At 45.2% G+C, this 22,000-nt stretch overlaps 16 non-coding genes and 1 pseudogene across 16 annotated transcripts; all 17 read right to left on the reverse strand.

Annotated features, from left to right (window-relative positions):
- Positions 1-269: 269 nt before the first annotated feature.
- LOC141204455 (U2 spliceosomal RNA) lies at positions 270-361 on the reverse strand (annotated as a pseudogene).
- A 1,115-nt stretch (positions 362-1,476) lies between these two features.
- Positions 1,477-1,667, reverse strand: LOC141203970 (U2 spliceosomal RNA). Its single transcript, XR_012274945.1, has one exon. It is a non-coding gene; the product is annotated as a U2 spliceosomal RNA (small nuclear RNA).
- Positions 1,668-2,782: 1,115 nt separating this feature from the next.
- LOC141203971 (U2 spliceosomal RNA) lies at positions 2,783-2,973 on the reverse strand. Its single transcript, XR_012274946.1, has one exon. It is a non-coding gene; the product is annotated as a U2 spliceosomal RNA (small nuclear RNA).
- Positions 2,974-4,088: 1,115 nt separating this feature from the next.
- On the reverse strand, positions 4,089-4,279 carry LOC141203972 (U2 spliceosomal RNA). Its single transcript, XR_012274947.1, has one exon. It is a non-coding gene; the product is annotated as a U2 spliceosomal RNA (small nuclear RNA).
- Positions 4,280-5,394: 1,115 nt separating this feature from the next.
- LOC141203974 (U2 spliceosomal RNA) lies at positions 5,395-5,585 on the reverse strand. The gene has a single exon (XR_012274949.1). It is a non-coding gene; the product is annotated as a U2 spliceosomal RNA (small nuclear RNA).
- Positions 5,586-6,700: 1,115 nt separating this feature from the next.
- On the reverse strand, positions 6,701-6,891 carry LOC141203975 (U2 spliceosomal RNA). Its single transcript, XR_012274950.1, has one exon. It is a non-coding gene; the product is annotated as a U2 spliceosomal RNA (small nuclear RNA).
- A 1,115-nt stretch (positions 6,892-8,006) lies between these two features.
- Positions 8,007-8,197, reverse strand: LOC141203976 (U2 spliceosomal RNA). Its single transcript, XR_012274951.1, has one exon. It is a non-coding gene; the product is annotated as a U2 spliceosomal RNA (small nuclear RNA).
- A 1,115-nt stretch (positions 8,198-9,312) lies between these two features.
- LOC141203977 (U2 spliceosomal RNA) lies at positions 9,313-9,503 on the reverse strand. The gene has a single exon (XR_012274952.1). It is a non-coding gene; the product is annotated as a U2 spliceosomal RNA (small nuclear RNA).
- A 1,115-nt stretch (positions 9,504-10,618) lies between these two features.
- LOC141203978 (U2 spliceosomal RNA) lies at positions 10,619-10,809 on the reverse strand. Its single transcript, XR_012274953.1, has one exon. It is a non-coding gene; the product is annotated as a U2 spliceosomal RNA (small nuclear RNA).
- A 1,115-nt stretch (positions 10,810-11,924) lies between these two features.
- LOC141203979 (U2 spliceosomal RNA) lies at positions 11,925-12,115 on the reverse strand. Its single transcript, XR_012274954.1, has one exon. It is a non-coding gene; the product is annotated as a U2 spliceosomal RNA (small nuclear RNA).
- Positions 12,116-13,230: 1,115 nt separating this feature from the next.
- Positions 13,231-13,421, reverse strand: LOC141203980 (U2 spliceosomal RNA). Its single transcript, XR_012274955.1, has one exon. It is a non-coding gene; the product is annotated as a U2 spliceosomal RNA (small nuclear RNA).
- A 1,112-nt stretch (positions 13,422-14,533) lies between these two features.
- LOC141203981 (U2 spliceosomal RNA) lies at positions 14,534-14,724 on the reverse strand. Its single transcript, XR_012274956.1, has one exon. It is a non-coding gene; the product is annotated as a U2 spliceosomal RNA (small nuclear RNA).
- Positions 14,725-15,839: 1,115 nt separating this feature from the next.
- On the reverse strand, positions 15,840-16,030 carry LOC141204170 (U2 spliceosomal RNA). Its single transcript, XR_012275141.1, has one exon. It is a non-coding gene; the product is annotated as a U2 spliceosomal RNA (small nuclear RNA).
- A 1,115-nt stretch (positions 16,031-17,145) lies between these two features.
- On the reverse strand, positions 17,146-17,336 carry LOC141203982 (U2 spliceosomal RNA). Its single transcript, XR_012274957.1, has one exon. It is a non-coding gene; the product is annotated as a U2 spliceosomal RNA (small nuclear RNA).
- A 1,115-nt stretch (positions 17,337-18,451) lies between these two features.
- LOC141203983 (U2 spliceosomal RNA) lies at positions 18,452-18,642 on the reverse strand. Its single transcript, XR_012274958.1, has one exon. It is a non-coding gene; the product is annotated as a U2 spliceosomal RNA (small nuclear RNA).
- A 1,115-nt stretch (positions 18,643-19,757) lies between these two features.
- LOC141203985 (U2 spliceosomal RNA) lies at positions 19,758-19,948 on the reverse strand. Its single transcript, XR_012274960.1, has one exon. It is a non-coding gene; the product is annotated as a U2 spliceosomal RNA (small nuclear RNA).
- A 1,115-nt stretch (positions 19,949-21,063) lies between these two features.
- On the reverse strand, positions 21,064-21,254 carry LOC141203986 (U2 spliceosomal RNA). The gene has a single exon (XR_012274961.1). It is a non-coding gene; the product is annotated as a U2 spliceosomal RNA (small nuclear RNA).
- Between the last annotated feature and the right edge of the window lie 746 nt (positions 21,255-22,000).

Raw genomic sequence — 22,000 nt, forward strand, 5'->3', positions numbered from 1 at the left:
TTCCCCATCCTAAGGCCAGAAGGCCCGGAATAAGGGTGTGTGCAAAGAAAGAAAATTTGAAGTGCTTGTGCAAATGTGCCATAAACTCAAGTGGGGTTCCCAATCCCAGTGAGTTAAGGCACCCCAGGGTCACCACTCCTGGGGCACTTCACACTTCGGGCTTTCGATCTTCCCCGGCCCAATGGCGTCGATCCTGGGGGGCCATGCTTTCCACCAGATGACTATATTAGCCACCTGGCGTACTAACAAGCGCCTAAACCCCAGTGTGCATAATGTATCAATCTACTAGGGCGGCCAACATCCAAAACCGCCTTTTCGAAAGATACTACACTTGATCTTAGCCAAAAGGCCGAGAAGCGATAACCAGAATTGGTTTCAAACTACGGAGCCACCCAAGGATCCTAAAAAGTCCATTTGTGGAGATGAGCTCCTGGACTCCCGTTAAGAAGACATGTTGTCAACCTCTAGATCCCTTACATGCCTGCACTTTTCGGCTTGCTGCTGCTGCAATCCACGCGTTTTAGATCTGCATAACTCCACCTCTTTAAACACAGCACCTTCACCCCCTGCTGTTCCCACCCGCCTCAACACCGTTGGAAGGGAGGAGAACCAATTAAGGCGGGGGGTGGGGTGGAACGAGCAGCTGTCTACCCTTAGCAGGAGGGCTCCTGATTACATACCTCTCCTGCTGCTGCTGCTGCTGGCTGTCCAGCAGCAGACTGAAGGTGGCTGCTGCTGTGCACAGGTATATAAAGGCTCAGAGCCTATTATGACACGCGCAGCCAGCGTTCCATTGCCACATTCCATCTACTGCAGGCAGGATACCTGGCTGGCTGAATGTCGCTGAGAAGCTCACAGAGACCGCCATAAGCAACAGTTTAACAGAATGCCACAGACTAATCAACCAAACTTTTTGGGTTGGGTTCTCTTTTATAGTCTGCAGGCATTAAATGAAAGAAGTCAGTGTTCCAGCAGAAGGAGACAACGTTTCAGAAAAGGCATTGTAGCAAACCAAAAAAGAAATTTTAAGCGCAGCAGAGTAACCAGCGCACATACCTGTTAGCTCAGGTGAGTTTAAAAGGCTGCTGTTGATAACAAGGGCATTTGCTAAATAGATGGTGTGTGTGCAACAATATACTGAAAGGTCAATTATATTGTGCAGCTTATCTCACCACCTGTAGTTATTTAGGTGAAAGCTCCAAAATGCTTGCCTAATATGTCTGTTTATCCAAAAGGAAGTAAAAAGGGAGAGCTAGAAAGATAGCATTGCATCACATTACATGGCAATGCAATGCACAGTTGCTGAAGTTGAACCAAAATGAGCTTGTAATCTGGCTTCTGCAACTTTGAACATGAAAAATCCAATGAGGAGAAGAAAAGCAGAGCCAAAGAGTCCATCCCAAAATCCGACAAACAAGCAAAATGAACAAAAAACATTGAATTCAATTCTTTCTGATTTTAGAAACTGCATTAAAGAAGGGGTGCACCGGTCCTGGAGATACTGCAATACCAGGTCAATGCGTGGAGTGGACAGAGCAAGCTCTTTTTCCATCTCCCTGTTCTAAAAATCCATTTAATATATGGTCCCCAGATAGGGGACGTATCAGATATTAAACTGATAAGAACAGATACTACACTTGATCTTAGCCAAAAGGCCGAGAAGCGATAACCAGAATTGGTTTCAAACTACGGAGCCACCCAAGGATCCTAAAAAGTCCATTTGTGGAGATGAGCTCCTGGACTCCCGTTAAGAAGACATGTTGTCAACCTCTAGATCCCTTACATGCCTGCACTTTTCGGCTTGCTGCTGCTGCAATCCACGCGTTTTAGATCTGCATAACTCCACCTCTTTAAACACAGCACCTTCACCCCCTGCTGTTCCCACCCGCCTCAACACCGTTGGAAGGGAGGAGAACCAATTAAGGCGGGGGGTGGGGTGGAACGAGCAGCTGTCTACCCTTAGCAGGAGGGCTCCTGATTACATACCTCTCCTGCTGCTGCTGCTGCTGGCTGTCCAGCAGCAGACTGAAGGTGGCTGCTGCTGTGCACAGGTATATAAAGGCTCAGAGCCTATTATGACACGCGCAGCCAGCGTTCCATTGCCACATTCCATCTACTGCAGGCAGGATACCTGGCTGGCTGAATGTCGCTGAGAAGCTCACAGAGACCGCCATAAGCAACAGTTTAACAGAATGCCACAGACTAATCAACCAAACTTTTTGGGTTGGGTTCTCTTTTATAGTCTGCAGGCATTAAATGAAAGAAGTCAGTGTTCCAGCAGAAGGAGACAACGTTTCAGAAAAGGCATTGTAGCAAACCAAAAAAGAAATTTTAAGCGCAGCAGAGTAACCAGCGCACATACCTGTTAGCTCAGGTGAGTTTAAAAGGCTGCTGTTGATAACAAGGGCATTTGCTAAATAGATGGTGTGTGTGCAACAATATACTGAAAGGTCAATTATATTGTGCAGCTTATCTCACCACCTGTAGTTATTTAGGTGAAAGCTCCAAAATGCTTGCCTAATATGTCTGTTTATCCAAAAGGAAGTAAAAAGGGAGAGCTAGAAAGATAGCATTGCATCACATTACATGGCAATGCAATGCACAGTTGCTGAAGTTGAACCAAAATGAGCTTGTAATCTGGCTTCTGCAACTTTGAACATGAAAAATCCAATGAGGAGAAGAAAAGCAGAGCCAAAGAGTCCATCCCAAAATCCGACAAACAAGCAAAATGAACAAAAAACATTGAATTCAATTCTTTCTGATTTTAGAAACTGCATTAAAGAAGGGGTGCACCGGTCCTGGAGATACTGCAATACCAGGTCAATGCGTGGAGTGGACAGAGCAAGCTCTTTTTCCATCTCCCTGTTCTAAAAATCCATTTAATATATGGTCCCCAGATAGGGGACGTATCAGATATTAAACTGATAAGAACAGATACTACACTTGATCTTAGCCAAAAGGCCGAGAAGCGATAACCAGAATTGGTTTCAAACTACGGAGCCACCCAAGGATCCTAAAAAGTCCATTTGTGGAGATGAGCTCCTGGACTCCCGTTAAGAAGACATGTTGTCAACCTCTAGATCCCTTACATGCCTGCACTTTTCGGCTTGCTGCTGCTGCAATCCACGCGTTTTAGATCTGCATAACTCCACCTCTTTAAACACAGCACCTTCACCCCCTGCTGTTCCCACCCGCCTCAACACCGTTGGAAGGGAGGAGAACCAATTAAGGCGGGGGGTGGGGTGGAACGAGCAGCTGTCTACCCTTAGCAGGAGGGCTCCTGATTACATACCTCTCCTGCTGCTGCTGCTGCTGGCTGTCCAGCAGCAGACTGAAGGTGGCTGCTGCTGTGCACAGGTATATAAAGGCTCAGAGCCTATTATGACACGCGCAGCCAGCGTTCCATTGCCACATTCCATCTACTGCAGGCAGGATACCTGGCTGGCTGAATGTCGCTGAGAAGCTCACAGAGACCGCCATAAGCAACAGTTTAACAGAATGCCACAGACTAATCAACCAAACTTTTTGGGTTGGGTTCTCTTTTATAGTCTGCAGGCATTAAATGAAAGAAGTCAGTGTTCCAGCAGAAGGAGACAACGTTTCAGAAAAGGCATTGTAGCAAACCAAAAAAGAAATTTTAAGCGCAGCAGAGTAACCAGCGCACATACCTGTTAGCTCAGGTGAGTTTAAAAGGCTGCTGTTGATAACAAGGGCATTTGCTAAATAGATGGTGTGTGTGCAACAATATACTGAAAGGTCAATTATATTGTGCAGCTTATCTCACCACCTGTAGTTATTTAGGTGAAAGCTCCAAAATGCTTGCCTAATATGTCTGTTTATCCAAAAGGAAGTAAAAAGGGAGAGCTAGAAAGATAGCATTGCATCACATTACATGGCAATGCAATGCACAGTTGCTGAAGTTGAACCAAAATGAGCTTGTAATCTGGCTTCTGCAACTTTGAACATGAAAAATCCAATGAGGAGAAGAAAAGCAGAGCCAAAGAGTCCATCCCAAAATCCGACAAACAAGCAAAATGAACAAAAAACATTGAATTCAATTCTTTCTGATTTTAGAAACTGCATTAAAGAAGGGGTGCACCGGTCCTGGAGATACTGCAATACCAGGTCAATGCGTGGAGTGGACAGAGCAAGCTCTTTTTCCATCTCCCTGTTCTAAAAATCCATTTAATATATGGTCCCCAGATAGGGGACGTATCAGATATTAAACTGATAAGAACAGATACTACACTTGATCTTAGCCAAAAGGCCGAGAAGCGATAACCAGAATTGGTTTCAAACTACGGAGCCACCCAAGGATCCTAAAAAGTCCATTTGTGGAGATGAGCTCCTGGACTCCCGTTAAGAAGACATGTTGTCAACCTCTAGATCCCTTACATGCCTGCACTTTTCGGCTTGCTGCTGCTGCAATCCACGCGTTTTAGATCTGCATAACTCCACCTCTTTAAACACAGCACCTTCACCCCCTGCTGTTCCCACCCGCCTCAACACCGTTGGAAGGGAGGAGAACCAATTAAGGCGGGGGGTGGGGTGGAACGAGCAGCTGTCTACCCTTAGCAGGAGGGCTCCTGATTACATACCTCTCCTGCTGCTGCTGCTGCTGGCTGTCCAGCAGCAGACTGAAGGTGGCTGCTGCTGTGCACAGGTATATAAAGGCTCAGAGCCTATTATGACACGCGCAGCCAGCGTTCCATTGCCACATTCCATCTACTGCAGGCAGGATACCTGGCTGGCTGAATGTCGCTGAGAAGCTCACAGAGACCGCCATAAGCAACAGTTTAACAGAATGCCACAGACTAATCAACCAAACTTTTTGGGTTGGGTTCTCTTTTATAGTCTGCAGGCATTAAATGAAAGAAGTCAGTGTTCCAGCAGAAGGAGACAACGTTTCAGAAAAGGCATTGTAGCAAACCAAAAAAGAAATTTTAAGCGCAGCAGAGTAACCAGCGCACATACCTGTTAGCTCAGGTGAGTTTAAAAGGCTGCTGTTGATAACAAGGGCATTTGCTAAATAGATGGTGTGTGTGCAACAATATACTGAAAGGTCAATTATATTGTGCAGCTTATCTCACCACCTGTAGTTATTTAGGTGAAAGCTCCAAAATGCTTGCCTAATATGTCTGTTTATCCAAAAGGAAGTAAAAAGGGAGAGCTAGAAAGATAGCATTGCATCACATTACATGGCAATGCAATGCACAGTTGCTGAAGTTGAACCAAAATGAGCTTGTAATCTGGCTTCTGCAACTTTGAACATGAAAAATCCAATGAGGAGAAGAAAAGCAGAGCCAAAGAGTCCATCCCAAAATCCGACAAACAAGCAAAATGAGCAAAAAACATTGAATTCAATTCTTTCTGATTTTAGAAACTGCATTAAAGAAGGGGTGCACCGGTCCTGGAGATACTGCAATACCAGGTCAATGCGTGGAGTGGACAGAGCAAGCTCTTTTTCCATCTCCCTGTTCTAAAAATCCATTTAATATATGGTCCCCAGATAGGGGACGTATCAGATATTAAACTGATAAGAACAGATACTACACTTGATCTTAGCCAAAAGGCCGAGAAGCGATAACCAGAATTGGTTTCAAACTACGGAGCCACCCAAGGATCCTAAAAAGTCCATTTGTGGAGATGAGCTCCTGGACTCCCGTTAAGAAGACATGTTGTCAACCTCTAGATCCCTTACATGCCTGCACTTTTCGGCTTGCTGCTGCTGCAATCCACGCGTTTTAGATCTGCATAACTCCACCTCTTTAAACACAGCACCTTCACCCCCTGCTGTTCCCACCCGCCTCAACACCGTTGGAAGGGAGGAGAACCAATTAAGGCGGGGGGTGGGGTGGAACGAGCAGCTGTCTACCCTTAGCAGGAGGGCTCCTGATTACATACCTCTCCTGCTGCTGCTGCTGCTGGCTGTCCAGCAGCAGACTGAAGGTGGCTGCTGCTGTGCACAGGTATATAAAGGCTCAGAGCCTATTATGACATGCGCAGCCAGCGTTCCATTGCCACATTCTATCTACTGCAGGCAGGATACCTGGCTGGCTGAATGTCGCTGAGAAGCTCACAGAGACCGCCATAAGCAACAGTTTAACAGAATGCCACAGACTAATCAACCAAACTTTTTGGGTTGGGTTCTCTTTTATAGTCTGCAGGCATTAAATGAAAGAAGTCAGTGTTCCAGCAGAAGGAGACAACGTTTCAGAAAAGGCATTGTAGCAAACCAAAAAAGAAATTTTAAGCGCAGCAGAGTAACCAGCGCACATACCTGTTAGCTCAGGTGAGTTTAAAAGGCTGCTGTTGATAACAAGGGCATTTGCTAAATAGATGGTGTGTGTGCAACAATATACTGAAAGGTCAATTATATTGTGCAGCTTATCTCACCACCTGTAGTTATTTAGGTGAAAGCTCCAAAATGCTTGCCTAATATGTCTGTTTATCCAAAAGGAAGTAAAAAGGGAGAGCTAGAAAGATAGCATTGCATCACATTACATGGCAATGCAATGCACAGTTGCTGAAGTTGAACCAAAATGAGCTTGTAATCTGGCTTCTGCAACTTTGAACATGAAAAATCCAATGAGGAGAAGAAAAGCAGAGCCAAAGAGTCCATCCCAAAATCCGACAAACAAGCAAAATGAACAAAAAACATTGAATTCAATTCTTTCTGATTTTAGAAACTGCATTAAAGAAGGGGTGCACCGGTCCTGGAGATACTGCAATACCAGGTCAATGCGTGGAGTGGACAGAGCAAGCTCTTTTTCCATCTCCCTGTTCTAAAAATCCATTTAATATATGGTCCCCAGATAGGGGACGTATCAGATATTAAACTGATAAGAACAGATACTACACTTGATCTTAGCCAAAAGGCCGAGAAGCGATAACCAGAATTGGTTTCAAACTACGGAGCCACCCAAGGATCCTAAAAAGTTCATTTGTGGAGATGAGCTCCTGGACTCCCGTTAAGAAGACATGTTGTCAACCTCTAGATCCCTTACATGCCTGCACTTTTCGGCTTGCTGCTGCTGCAATCCACGCGTTTTAGATCTGCATAACTCCACCTCTTTAAACACAGCACCTTCACCCCCTGCTGTTCCCACCCGCCTCAACACCGTTGGAAGGGAGGAGAACCAATTAAGGCGGGGGGTGGGGTGGAACGAGCAGCTGTCTACCCTTAGCAGGAGGGCTCCTGATTACATACCTCTCCTGCTGCTGCTGCTGCTGGCTGTCCAGCAGCAGACTGAAGGTGGCTGCTGCTGTGCACAGGTATATAAAGGCTCAGAGCCTATTATGACACGCGCAGCCAGCGTTCCATTGCCACATTCCATCTACTGCAGGCAGGATACCTGGCTGGCTGAATGTCGCTGAGAAGCTCACAGAGACCGCCATAAGCAACAGTTTAACAGAATGCCACAGACTAATCAACCAAACTTTTTGGGTTGGGTTCTCTTTTATAGTCTGCAGGCATTAAATGAAAGAAGTCAGTGTTCCAGCAGAAGGAGACAACGTTTCAGAAAAGGCATTGTAGCAAACCAAAAAAGAAATTTTAAGCGCAGCAGAGTAACCAGCGCACATACCTGTTAGCTCAGGTGAGTTTAAAAGGCTGCTGTTGATAACAAGGGCATTTGCTAAATAGATGGTGTGTGTGCAACAATATACTGAAAGGTCAATTATATTGTGCAGCTTATCTCACCACCTGTAGTTATTTAGGTGAAAGCTCCAAAATGCTTGCCTAATATGTCTGTTTATCCAAAAGGAAGTAAAAAGGGAGAGCTAGAAAGATAGCATTGCATCACATTACATGGCAATGCAATGCACAGTTGCTGAAGTTGAACCAAAATGAGCTTGTAATCTGGCTTCTGCAACTTTGAACATGAAAAATCCAATGAGGAGAAGAAAAGCAGAGCCAAAGAGTCCATCCCAAAATCCGACAAACAAGCAAAATGAACAAAAAACATTGAATTCAATTCTTTCTGATTTTAGAAACTGCATTAAAGAAGGGGTGCACCGGTCCTGGAGATACTGCAATACCAGGTCAATGCGTGGAGTGGACAGAGCAAGCTCTTTTTCCATCTCCCTGTTCTAAAAATCCATTTAATATATGGTCCCCAGATAGGGGACGTATCAGATATTAAACTGATAAGAACAGATACTACACTTGATCTTAGCCAAAAGGCCGAGAAGCGATAACCAGAATTGGTTTCAAACTACGGAGCCACCCAAGGATCCTAAAAAGTCCATTTGTGGAGATGAGCTCCTGGACTCCCGTTAAGAAGACATGTTGTCAACCTCTAGATCCCTTACATGCCTGCACTTTTCGGCTTGCTGCTGCTGCAATCCACGCGTTTTAGATCTGCATAACTCCACCTCTTTAAACACAGCACCTTCACCCCCTGCTGTTCCCACCCGCCTCAACACCGTTGGAAGGGAGGAGAACCAATTAAGGCGGGGGGTGGGGTGGAACGAGCAGCTGTCTACCCTTAGCAGGAGGGCTCCTGATTACATACCTCTCCTGCTGCTGCTGCTGCTGGCTGTCCAGCAGCAGACTGAAGGTGGCTGCTGCTGTGCACAGGTATATAAAGGCTCAGAGCCTATTATGACACGCGCAGCCAGCGTTCCATTGCCACATTCCATCTACTGCAGGCAGGATACCTGGCTGGCTGAATGTCGCTGAGAAGGTCACAGAGACCGCCATAAGCAACAGTTTAACAGAATGCCACAGACTAATCAACCAAACTTTTTGGGTTGGGTTCTCTTTTATAGTCTGCAGGCATTAAATGAAAGAAGTCAGTGTTCCAGCAGAAGGAGACAACGTTTCAGAAAAGGCATTGTAGCAAACCAAAAAAGAAATTTTAAGCGCAGCAGAGTAACCAGCGCACATACCTGTTAGCTCAGGTGAGTTTAAAAGGCTGCTGTTGATAACAAGGGCATTTGCTAAATAGATGGTGTGTGTGCAACAATATACTGAAAGGTCAATTATATTGTGCAGCTTATCTCACCACCTGTAGTTATTTAGGTGAAAGCTCCAAAATGCTTGCCTAATATGTCTGTTTATCCAAAAGGAAGTAAAAAGGGAGAGCTAGAAAGATAGCATTGCATCACATTACATGGCAATGCAATGCACAGTTGCTGAAGTTGAACCAAAATGAGCTTGTAATCTGGCTTCTGCAACTTTGAACATGAAAAATCCAATGAGGAGAAGAAAAGCAGAGCCAAAGAGTCCATCCCAAAATCCGACAAACAAGCAAAATGAACAAAAAACATTGAATTCAATTCTTTCTGATTTTAGAAACTGCATTAAAGAAGGGGTGCACCGGTCCTGGAGATACTGCAATACCAGGTCAATGCGTGGAGTGGACAGAGCAAGCTCTTTTTCCATCTCCCTGTTCTAAAAATCCATTTAATATATGGTCCCCAGATAGGGGACGTATCAGATATTAAACTGATAAGAACAGATACTACACTTGATCTTAGCCAAAAGGCCGAGAAGCGATAACCAGAATTGGTTTCAAACTACGGAGCCACCCAAGGATCCTAAAAAGTCCATTTGTGGAGATGAGCTCCTGGACTCCCGTTAAGAAGACATGTTGTCAACCTCTAGATCCCTTACATGCCTGCACTTTTCGGCTTGCTGCTGCTGCAATCCACGCGTTTTAGATCTGCATAACTCCACCTCTTTAAACACAGCACCTTCACCCCCTGCTGTTCCCACCCGCCTCAACACCGTTGGAAGGGAGGAGAACCAATTAAAGCGGAGGGTGGGGTGGAACGAGCAGCTGTCTACCCTTAGCAGGAGGGCTCCTGATTACATACCTCTCCTGCTGCTGCTGCTGCTGGCTGTCCAGCAGCAGACTGAAGGTGGCTGCTGCTGTGCACAGGTATATAAAGGCTCAGAGCCTATTATGACACGCGCAGCCAGCGTTCCATTGCCACATTCCATCTACTGCAGGCAGGATACCTGGCTGGCTGAATGTCGCTGAGAAGCTCACAGAGACCGCCATAAGCAACAGTTTAACAGAATGCCACAGACTAATCAACCAAACTTTTTGGGTTGGGTTCTCTTTTATAGTCTGCAGGCATTAAATGAAAGAAGTCAGTGTTCCAGCAGAAGGAGACAACGTTTCTGAAAAGGCATTGTAGCAAACCAAAAAAGAAATTTTAAGCGCAGCAGAGTAACCAGCGCACATACCTGTTAGCTCAGGTGAGTTTAAAAGGCTGCTGTTGATAACAAGGGCATTTGCTAAATAGATGGTGTGTGTGCAACAATATACTGAAAGGTCAATTATATTGTGCAGCTTATCTCACCACCTGTAGTTATTTAGGTGAAAGCTCCAAAATGCTTGCCTAATATGTCTGTTTATCCAAAAGGAAGTAAAAAGGGAGAGCTAGAAAGATAGCATTGCATCACATTACATGGCAATGCAATGCACAGTTGCTGAAGTTGAACCAAAATGAGCTTGTAATCTGGCTTCTGCAACTTTGAACATGAAAAATCCAATGAGGAGAAGAAAAGCAGAGCCAAAGAGTCCATCCCAAAATCCGACAAACAAGCAAAATGAACAAAAAACATTGAATTCAATTCTTTCTGATTTTAGAAACTGCATTAAAGAAGGGGTGCACCGGTCCTGGAGATACTGCAATACCAGGTCAATGCGTGGAGTGGACAGAGCAAGCTCTTTTTCCATCTCCCTGTTCTAAAAATCCATTTAATATATGGTCCCCAGATAGGGGACGTATCAGATATTAAACTGATAAGAACAGATACTACACTTGATCTTAGCCAAAAGGCCGAGAAGCGATAACCAGAATTGGTTTCAAACTACGGAGCCACCCAAGGATCCTAAAAAGTCCATTTGTGGAGATGAGCTCCTGGACTCCCGTTAAGAAGACATGTTGTCAACCTCTAGATCCCTTACATGCCTGCACTTTTCGGCTTGCTGCTGCTGCAATCCACGCGTTTTAGATCTGCATAACTCCACCTCTTTAAACACAGCACCTTCACCCCCTGCTGTTCCCACCCGCCTCAACACCGTTGGAAGGGAGGAGAACCAATTAAGGCGGGGGGTGGGGTGGAACGAGCAGCTGTCTACCCTTAGCAGGAGGGCTCCTGATTACATACCTCTCCTGCTGCTGCTGCTGCTGGCTGTCCAGCAGCAGACTGAAGGTGGCTGCTGCTGTGCACAGGTATATAAAGGCTCAGAGCCTATTATGACACGCGCAGCCAGCGTTCCATTGCCACATTCCATCTACTGCAGGCAGGATACCTGGCTGGCTGAATGTCGCTGAGAAGCTCACAGAGACCGCCATAAGCAACAGTTTAACAGAATGCCACAGACTAATCAACCAAACTTTTTGGGTTGGGTTCTCTTTTATAGTCTGCAGGCATTAAATGAAAGAAGTCAGTGTTCCAGCAGAAGGAGACAACGTTTCAGAAAAGGCATTGTAGCAAACCAAAAAAGAAATTTTAAGCGCAGCAGAGTAACCAGCGCACATACCTGTTAGCTCAGGTGAGTTTAAAAGGCTGCTGTTGATAACAAGGGCATTTGCTAAATAGATGGTGTGTGTGCAACAATATACTGAAAGGTCAATTATATTGTGCAGCTTATCTCACCACCTGTAGTTATTTAGGTGAAAGCTCCAAAATGCTTGCCTAATATGTCTGTTTATCCAAAAGGAAGTAAAAAGGGAGAGCTAGAAAGATAGCATTGCATCACATTACATGGCAATGCAATGCACAGTTGCTGAAGTTGAACCAAAATGAGCTTGTAATCTGGCTTCTGCAACTTTGAACATGAAAAATCCAATGAGGAGAAGAAAAGCAGAGCCAAAGAGTCCATCCCAAAATCCGACAAACAAGCAAAATGAACAAAAAACATTGAATTCAATTCTTTCTGATTTTAGAAACTGTATTAAAGAAGGGGTGCACCGGTCCTGGAGATACTGCAATACCAGGTCAATGCGTGGAGTGGACAGAGCAAGCTCTTTTTCCATCTCCCTGTTCTAAAAATCCATTTAATATATGGTCCCCAGATAGGGGACGTATCAGATATTAAACTGATAAGAACAGATACTACACTTGATCTTAGCCAAAAGGCCGAGAAGCGATAACCAGAATTGGTTTCAAACTACGGAGCCACCCAAGGATCCTAAAAAGTCCATTTGTGGAGATGAGCTCCTGGACTCCCGTTAAGAAGACATGTTGTCAACCTCTAGATCCCTTACATGCCTGCACTTTTCGGCTTGCTGCTGCTGCAATCCACGCGTTTTAGATCTGCATAACTCCACCTCTTTAAACACAGCACCTTCACCCCCTGCTGTTCCCACCCGCCTCAACACCGTTGGAAGGGAGGAGAACCAATTAAGGCGGGGGGTGGGGTGGAACGAGCAGCTGTCTACCCTTAGCAGGAGGGCTCCTGATTACATACCTCTCCTGCTGCTGCTGCTGCTGGCTGTCCAGCAGCAGACTGAAGGTGGCTGCTGCTGTGCACAGGTATATAAAGGCTCAGAGCCTATTATGACACGCGCAGCCAGCGTTCCATTGCCACATTCCATCTACTGCAGGCAGGATACCTGGCTGGCTGAATGTCGCTGAGAAGCTCACAGAGACCGCCATAAGCAACAGTTTAACAGAATGCCACAGACTAATCAACCAAACTTTTTGGGTTGGGTTCTCTTTTATAGTCTGCAGGCATTAAATGAAAGAAGTCAGTGTTCCAGCAGAAGGAGACAACGTTTCAGAAAAGGCATTGTAGCAAACCAAAAAAGAAATTTTAAGCGCAGCAGAGTAACCAGCGCACATACCTGTTAGCTCAGGTGAGTTTAAAAGGCTGCTGTTGATAACAAGGGCATTTGCTAAATAGATGGTGTGTGTGCAACAATATACTGAAAGGTCAATTATATTGTGCAGCTTATCTCACCACCTGTAGTTATTTAGGTGAAAGCTCCAAAATGCTTGCCTAATATGTCTGTTTATCCAAAAGGAAGTAAAAAGGGAGAGCTAGAAAGATAGCATTGCATCACATTACATGGCAATGCAATGCACAGTTGCTGAAGTTGAACCAAAATGAGCTTGTAATCTGGCTTCTGCAACTTTGAACATGAAAAATCCAATGAGGAGAAGAAAAGCAGAGCCAAAGAGTCCATCCCAAAATCCGACAAACAAGCAAAATGAACAAAAAACATTGAATTCAATTCTTTCTGATTTTAGAAACTGCATTAAAGAAGGGGTGCACCGGTCCTGGAGATACTGCAATACCAGGTCAATGCGTGGAGTGGACAGAGCAAGCTCTTTTTCCATCTCCCTGTTCTAAAAATCCATTTAATATATGGTCCCCAGATAGGGGACGTATCAGATATTAAACTGATAAGAACAGATACTACACTTGATCTTAGCCAAAAGGCCGAGAAGCGATAACCAGAATTGGTTTCAAACTACGGAGCCACCCAAGGATCCTAAAAAGTCCATTTGTGGAGATGAGCTCCTGGACTCCCGTTAAGAAGACATGTTGTCAACCTCTAGATCCCTTACATGCCTGCACTTTTCGGCTTGCTGCTGCTGCAATCCACGCGTTTTAGATCTGCATAACTCCACCTCTTTAAACACAGCACCTTCACCCCCTGCTGTTCCCACCCGCCTCAACACCGTTGGAAGGGAGGAGAACCAATTAAGGCGGGGGGTGGGGTGGAACGAGCAGCTGTCTACCCTTAGCAGGAGGGCTCCTGATTACATACCTCTCCTGCTGCTGCTGCTGGCTGTCCAGCAGCAGACTGAAGGTGGCTGCTGCTGTGCACAGGTATATAAAGGCTCAGAGCCTATTATGACACGCGCAGCCAGCGTTCCATTGCCACATTCCATCTACTGCAGGCAGGATACCTGGCTGGCTGAATGTCGCTGAGAAGCTCACAGAGACCGCCATAAGCAACAGTTTAACAGAATGCCACAGACTAATCAACCAAACTTTTTGGGTTGGGTTCTCTTTTATAGTCTGCAGGCATTAAATGAAAGAAGTCAGTGTTCCAGCAGAAGGAGACAACGTTTCAGAAAAGGCATTGTAGCAAACCAAAAAAGAAATTTTAAGCGCAGCAGAGTAACCAGCGCACATACCTGTTAGCTCAGGTGAGTTTAAAAGGCTGCTGTTGATAACAAGGGCATTTGCTAAATAGATGGTGTGTGTGCAACAATATACTGAAAGGTCAATTATATTGTGCAGCTTATCTCACCACCTGTAGTTATTTAGGTGAAAGCTCCAAAATGCTTGCCTAATATGTCTGTTTATCCAAAAGGAAGTAAAAAGGGAGAGCTAGAAAGATAGCATTGCATCACATTACATGGCAATGCAATGCACAGTTGCTGAAGTTGAACCAAAATGAGCTTGTAATCTGGCTTCTGCAACTTTGAACATGAAAAATCCAATGAGGAGAAGAAAAGCAGAGCCAAAGAGTCCATCCCAAAATCCGACAAACAAGCAAAATGAACAAAAAACATTGAATTCAATTCTTTCTGATTTTAGAAACTGCATTAAAGAAGGGGTGCACCGGTCCTGGAGATACTGCAATACCAGGTCAATGCGTGGAGTGGACAGAGCAAGCTCTTTTTCCATCTCCCTGTTCTAAAAATCCATTTAATATATGGTCCCCAGATAGGGGACGTATCAGATATTAAACTGATAAGAACAGATACTACACTTGATCTTAGCCAAAAGGCCGAGAAGCGATAACCAGAATTGGTTTCAAACTACGGAGCCACCCAAGGATCCTAAAAAGTCCATTTGTGGAGATGAGCTCCTGGACTCCCGTTAAGAAGACATGTTGTCAACCTCTAGATCCCTTACATGCCTGCACTTTTCGGCTTGCTGCTGCTGCAATCCACGCGTTTTAGATCTGCATAACTCCACCTCTTTAAACACAGCACCTTCACCCCCTGCTGTTCCCACCCGCCTCAACACCGTTGGAAGGGAGGAGAACCAATTAAGGCGGGGGGTGGGGTGGAACGAGCAGCTGTCTACCCTTAGCAGGAGGGCTCCTGATTACATACCTCTCCTGCTGCTGCTGCTGCTGGCTGTCCAGCAGCAGACTGAAGGTGGCTGCTGCTGTGCACAGGTATATAAAGGCTCAGAGCCTATTATGACACGCGCAGCCAGCGTTCCATTGCCACATTCCATCTACTGCAGGCAGGATACCTGGCTGGCTGAATGTCGCTGAGAAGCTCACAGAGACCGCCATAAGCAACAGTTTAACAGAATGCCACAGACTAATCAACCAAACTTTTTGGGTTGGGTTCTCTTTTATAGTCTGCAGGCATTAAATGAAAGAAGTCAGTGTTCCAGCAGAAGGAGACAACGTTTCAGAAAAGGCATTGTAGCAAACCAAAAAAGAAATTTTAAGCGCAGCAGAGTAACCAGCGCACATACCTGTTAGCTCAGGTGAGTTTAAAAAGCTGCTGTTGATAACAAGGGCATTTGCTAAATAGATGGTGTGTGTGCAACAATATACTGAAAGGTCAATTATATTGTGCAGCTTATCTCACCACCTGTAGTTATTTAGGTGAAAGCTCCAAAATGCTTGCCTAATATGTCTGTTTATCCAAAAGGAAGTAAAAAGGGAGAGCTAGAAAGATAGCATTGCATCACATTACATGGCAATGCAATGCACAGTTGCTGAAGTTGAACCAAAATGAGCTTGTAATCTGGCTTCTGCAACTTTGAACATGAAAAATCCAATGAGGAGAAGAAAAGCAGAGCCAAAGAGTCCATCCCAAAATCCGACAAACAAGCAAAATGAACAAAAAACATTGAATTCAATTCTTTCTGATTTTAGAAACTGCATTAAAGAAGGGGTGCACCGGTCCTGGAGATACTGCAATACTAGGTCAATGCGTGGAGTGGACAGAGCAAGCTCTTTTTCCATCTCCCTGTTCTAAAAATCCATTTAATATATGGTCCCCAGATAGGGGACGTATCAGATATTAAACTGATAAGAACAGATACTACACTTGATCTTAGCCAAAAGGCCGAGAAGCGATAACCAGAATTGGTTTCAAACTACGGAGCCACCCAAGGATCCTAAAAAGTCCATTTGTGGAGATGAGCTCCTGGACTCCCGTTAAGAAGACATGTTGTCAACCTCTAGATCCCTTACATGCCTGCACTTTTCGGCTTGCTGCTGCTGCAATCCACGCGTTTTAGATCTGCATAACTCCACCTCTTTAAACACAGCACCTTCACCCCCTGCTGTTCCCACCCGCCTCAACACCGTTGGAAGGGAGGAGAACCAATTAAGGCGGGGGGTGGGGTGGAACGAGCAGCTGTCTACCCTTAGCAGGAGGGCTCCTGATTACATACCTCTCCTGCTGCTGCTGCTGCTGGCTGTCCAGCAGCAGACTGAAGGTGGCTGCTGCTGTGCACAGGTATATAAAGGCTCAGAGCCTATTATGACACGCGCAGCCAGCGTTCCATTGCCACATTCCATCTACTGCAGGCAGGATACCTGGCTGGCTGAATGTCGCTGAGAAGCTCACAGAGACCGCCATAAGCAACAGTTTAACAGAATGCCACAGACTAATCAACCAAACTTTTGGGGTTGGGTTCTCTTTTATAGTCTGCAGGCATTAAATGAAAGAAGTCAGTGTTCCAGCAGAAGGAGACAACGTTTCAGAAAAGGCATTGTAGCAAACCAGAAAAGAAATTTTAAGCGCAGCAGAGTAACCAGCGCACATACCTGTTAGCTCAGGTGAGTTTAAAAGGCTGCTGTTGATAACAAGGGCATTTGCTAAATAGATGGTGTGTGTGCAACAATATACTGAAAGGTCAATTATATTGTGCAGCTTATCTCACCACCTGTAGTTATTTAGGTGAAAGCTCCAAAATGCTTGCCTAATATGTCTGTTTATCCAAAAGGAAGTAAAAAGGGAGAGCTAGAAAGATAGCATTGCATCACATTACATGGCAATGCAATGCACAGTTGCTGAAGTTGAACCAAAATGAGCTTGTAATCTGGCTTCTGCAACTTTGAACATGAAAAATCCAATGAGGAGAAGAAAAGCAGAGCCAAAGAGTCCATCCCAAAATCCGACAAACAAGCAAAATGAACAAAAAACATTGAATTCAATTCTTTCTGATTTTAGAAACTGCATTAAAGAAGGGGTGCACCGGTCCTGGAGATACTGCAATACCAGGTCAATGCGTGGAGTGGACAGAGCAAGCTCTTTTTCCATCTCCCTGTTCTAAAAATCCATTTAATATATGGTCCCCAGATAGGGGACGTATCAGATATTAAACTGATAAGAACAGATACTACACTTGATCTTAGCCAAAAGGCCGAGAAGCGATAACCAGAATTGGTTTCAAACTACGGAGCCACCCAAGGATCCTAAAAAGTCCATTTGTGGAGATGAGCTCCTGGACTCCCGTTAAGAAGACATGTTGTCAACCTCTAGATCCCTTACATGCCTGCACTTTTCGGCTTGCTGCTGCTGCAATCCACGCGTTTTAGATCTGCATAACTCCACCTCTTTAAACACAGCACCTTCACCCCCTGCTGTTCCCACCCGCCTCAACACCGTTGGAAGGGAGGAGAACCAATTAAGGCGGGGGGTGGGGTGGAACGAGCAGCTGTCTACCCTTAGCAGGAGGGCTCCTGATTACATACCTCTCCTGCTGCTGCTGCTGCTGGCTGTCCAGCAGCAGACTGAAGGTGGCTGCTGCTGTGCACAGGTATATAAAGGCTCAGAGCCTATTATGACACGCGCAGCCAGCGTTCCATTGCCACATTCCATCTACTGCAGGCAGGATACCTGGCTGGCTGAATGTCGCTGAGAAGCTCACAGAGACCGCCATAAGCAACAGTTTAACAGAATGCCACAGACTAATCAACCAAACTTTTTGGGTTGGGTTCTCTTTTATAGTCTGCAGGCATTAAATGAAAGAAGTCAGTGTTCCAGCAGAAGGAGACAACGTTTCAGAAAAGGCATTGTAGCAAACCAAAAAAGAAATTTTAAGCGCAGCAGAGTAACCAGCGCACATACCTGTTAGCTCAGGTGAGTTTAAAAGGCTGCTGTTGATAACAAGGGCATTTGCTAAATAGATGGTGTGTGTGCAACAATATACTGAAAGGTCAATTATATTGTGCAGCTTATCTCACCACCTGTAGTTATTTAGGTGAAAGCTCCAAAATGCTTGCCTAATATGTCTGTTTATCCAAAAGGAAGTAAAAAGGGAGAGCTAGAAAGATAGCATTGCATCACATTACATGGCAATGCAATGCACAGTTGCTGAAGTTGAACCAAAATGAGCTTGTAATCTGGCTTCTGCAACTTTGAACATGAAAAATCCAATGAGGAGAAGAAAAGCAGAGCCAAAGAGTCCATCCCAAAATCCGACAAACAAGCAAAATGAACAAAAAACATTGAATTCAATTCTTTCTGATTTTAGAAACTGCATTAAAGAAGGGGTGCACCGGTCCTGGAGATACTGCAATACCAGGTCAATGCGTGGAGTGGACAGAGCAAGCTCTTTTTCCATCTCCCTGTTCTAAAAATCCATTTAATATATGGTCCCCAGATAGGGGACGTATCAGATATTAAACTGATAAGAACAGATACTACACTTGATCTTAGCCAAAAGGCCGAGAAGCGATAACCAGAATTGGTTTCAAACTACGGAGCCACCCAAGGATCCTAAAAAGTCCATTTGTGGAGATGAGCTCCTGGACTCCCGTTAAGAAGACATGTTGTCAACCTCTAGATCCCTTACATGCCTGCACTTTTCGGCTTGCTGCTGCTGCAATCCACGCGTTTTAGATCTGCATAACTCCACCTCTTTAAACACAGCACCTTCACCCCCTGCTGTTCCCACCCGCCTCAACACCGTTGGAAGGGAGGAGAACCAATTAAGGCGGGGGGTGGGGTGGAACGAGCAGCTGTCTACCCTTAGCAGGAGGGCTCCTGATTACATACCTCTCCTGCTGCTGCTGCTGCTGGCTGTCCAGCAGCAGACTGAAGGTGGCTGCTGCTGTGCACAGGTATATAAAGGCTCAGAGCCTATTATGACACGCGCAGCCAGCGTTCCATTGCCACATTCCATCTACTGCAGGCAGGATACCTGGCTGGCTGAATGTCGCTGAGAAGCTCACAGAGACCGCCATAAGCAACAGTTTAACAGAATGCCACAGACTAATCAACCAAACTTTTTGGGTTGGGTTCTCTTTTATAGTCTGCAGGCATTAAATGAAAGAAGTCAGTGTTCCAGCAGAAGGAGACAACGTTTCAGAAAAGGCATTGTAGCAAACCAAAAAAGAAATTTTAAGCGCAGCAGAGTAACCAGCGCACATACCTGTTAGCTCAGGTGAGTTTAAAAGGCTGCTGTTGATAACAAGGGCATTTGCTAAATAGATGGTGTGTGTGCAACAATATACTGAAAGGTCAATTATATTGTGCAGCTTATCTCACCACCTGTAGTTATTTAGGTGAAAGCTCCAAAATGCTTGCCTAATATGTCTGTTTATCCAAAAGGAAGTAAAAAGGGAGAGCTAGAAAGATAGCATTTCATCACATTACATGGCAATGCAATGCACAGTTGCTGAAGTTGAACCAAAATGAGCTTGTAATCTGGCTTCTGCAACTTTGAACATGAAAAATCCAATGAGGAGAAGAAAAGCAGAGCCAAAGAGTCCATCCCAAAATCCGACAAACAAGCAAAATGAACAAAAAACATTGAATTCAATTCTTTCTGATTTTAGAAACTGCATTAAAGAAGGGGTGCACCGGTCCTGGAGATACTGCAATACCAGGTCAATGCGTGGAGTGGACAGAGCAAGCTCTTTTTCCATCTCCCTGTTCTAAAAATCCATTTAATATATGGTCCCCAGATAGGGGACGTATCAGATATTAAACTGATAAGAACAGATACTACACTTGATCTTAGCCAAAAGGCCGAGAAGCGATAACCAGAATTGGTTTCAAACTACGGAGCCACCCAAGGATCCTAAAAAGTCCATTTGTGGAGATGAGCTCCTGGACTCCCGTTAAGAAGACATGTTGTCAACCTCTAGATCCCTTACATGCCTGCACTTTTCGGCTTGCTGCTGCTGCAATCCACGCGTTTTAGATCTGCATAACTCCACCTCTTTAAACACAGCACCTTCACCCCCTGCTGTTCCCACCCGCCTCAACACCGTTGGAAGGGAGGAGAACCAATTAAGGCGGGGGGTGGGGTGGAACGAGCAGCTGTCTACCCTTAGCAGGAGGGCTCCTGATTACATACCTCTCCTGCTGCTGCTGCTGCTGGCTGTCCAGCAGCAGACTGAAGGTGGCTGCTGCTGTGCACAGGTATATAAAGGCTCAGAGCCTATTATGACACGCGCAGCCAGCGTTCCATTGCCACATTCCATCTACTGCAGGCAGGATACCTGGCTGGCTGAATGTCGCTGAGAAGCTCACAGAGACCGCCATAAGCAACAGTTTAACAGAATGCCACAGACTAATCAACCAAACTTTTTGGGTTGGGTTCTCTTTTATAGTCTGCAGGCATTAAATGAAAGAAGTCAGTGTTCCAGCAGAAGGAGACAACGTTTCAGAAAAGGCATTGTAGCAAACCAAAAAAGAAATTTTAAGCGCAGCAGAGTAACCAGCGCACATACCTGTTAGCTCAGGTGAGTTTAAAAGGCTGCTGTTGATAACAAGGGCATTTGCTAAATAGATGGTGTGTGTGCAACAATATACTGAAAGGTCAATTATATTGTGCAGCTTATCTCACCACCTGTAGTTATTTAGGTGAAAGCTCCAAAATGCTTGCCTAATATGTCTGTTTATCCAAAAGGAAGTAAAAAGGGAGAGCTAGAAAGATAGCATTGCATCACATTACATGGCAATGCAATGCACAGTTGCTGAAGTTGAACCAAAATGAGCTTGTAATCTGGCTTCTGCAACTTTGAACATGAAAAATCCAATGAGGAGAAGAAAAGCAGAGCCAAAGAGTCCATCCCAAAATCCGACAAACAAGCAAAATGAACAAAAAACATTGAATTCAATTCTTTCTGATTTTAGAAACTGCATTAAAGAAGGGGTGCACCGGTCCTGGAGATACTGCAATACCAGGTCAATGCGTGGAGTGGACAGAGCAAGCTCTTTTTCCATCTCCCTGTTCTAAAAATCCATTTAATATATGGTCCCCAGATAGGGGACGTATCAGATATTAAACTGATAAGAACAGATACTACACTTGATCTTAGCCAAAAGGCCGAGAAGCGATAACCAGAATTGGTTTCAAACTACGGAGCCACCCAAGGATCCTAAAAAGTCCATTTGTGGAGATGAGCTCCTGGACTCCCGTTAAGAAGACATGTTGTCAACCTCTAGATCCCTTACATGCCTGCACTTTTCGGCTTGCTGCTGCTGCAATCCACGCGTTTTAGATCTGCATAACTCCACCTCTTTAAACACAGCACCTTCACCCCCTGCTGTTCCCACCCGCCTCAACACCGTTGGAAGGGAGGAGAACCAATTAAGGCGGGGGGTGGGGTGGAACGAGCAGCTGTCTACCCTTAGCAGGAGGGCTCCTGATTACATACCTCTCCTGCTGCTGCTGCTGCTGGCTGTCCAGCAGCAGACTGAAGGTGGCTGCTGCTGTGCACAGGTATATAAAGGCTCAGAGCCTATTATGACACGCGCAGCCAGCGTTCCATTGCCACATTCCATCTACTGCAGGCAGGATACCTGGCTGGCTGAATGTCGCTGAGAAGCTCACAGAGACCGCCATAAGCAACAGTTTAACAGAATGCCACAGACTAATCAACCAAACTTTTTGGGTTGGGTTCTCTTTTATAGTCTGCAGGCATTAAATGAAAGAAGTCAGTGTTCCAGCAGAAGGAGACAACGTTTCAGAAAAGGCATTGTAGCAAACCAAAAAAGAAATTTTAAGCGCAGCAGAGTAACCAGCGCACATACCTGTTAGCTCAGGTGAGTTTAAAAGGCTGCTGTTGATAACAAGGGCATTTG

Source organism: Phyllobates terribilis, unplaced genomic scaffold (genome assembly GCF_046119375.1).
Source record: "Phyllobates terribilis strain yellow unplaced genomic scaffold, ASM4611937v1 Scaffold_134__1_contigs__length_4944459, whole genome shotgun sequence".
In the NCBI taxonomy this organism is placed as follows: Eukaryota; Metazoa; Chordata; class Amphibia; order Anura; family Dendrobatidae; genus Phyllobates; species Phyllobates terribilis.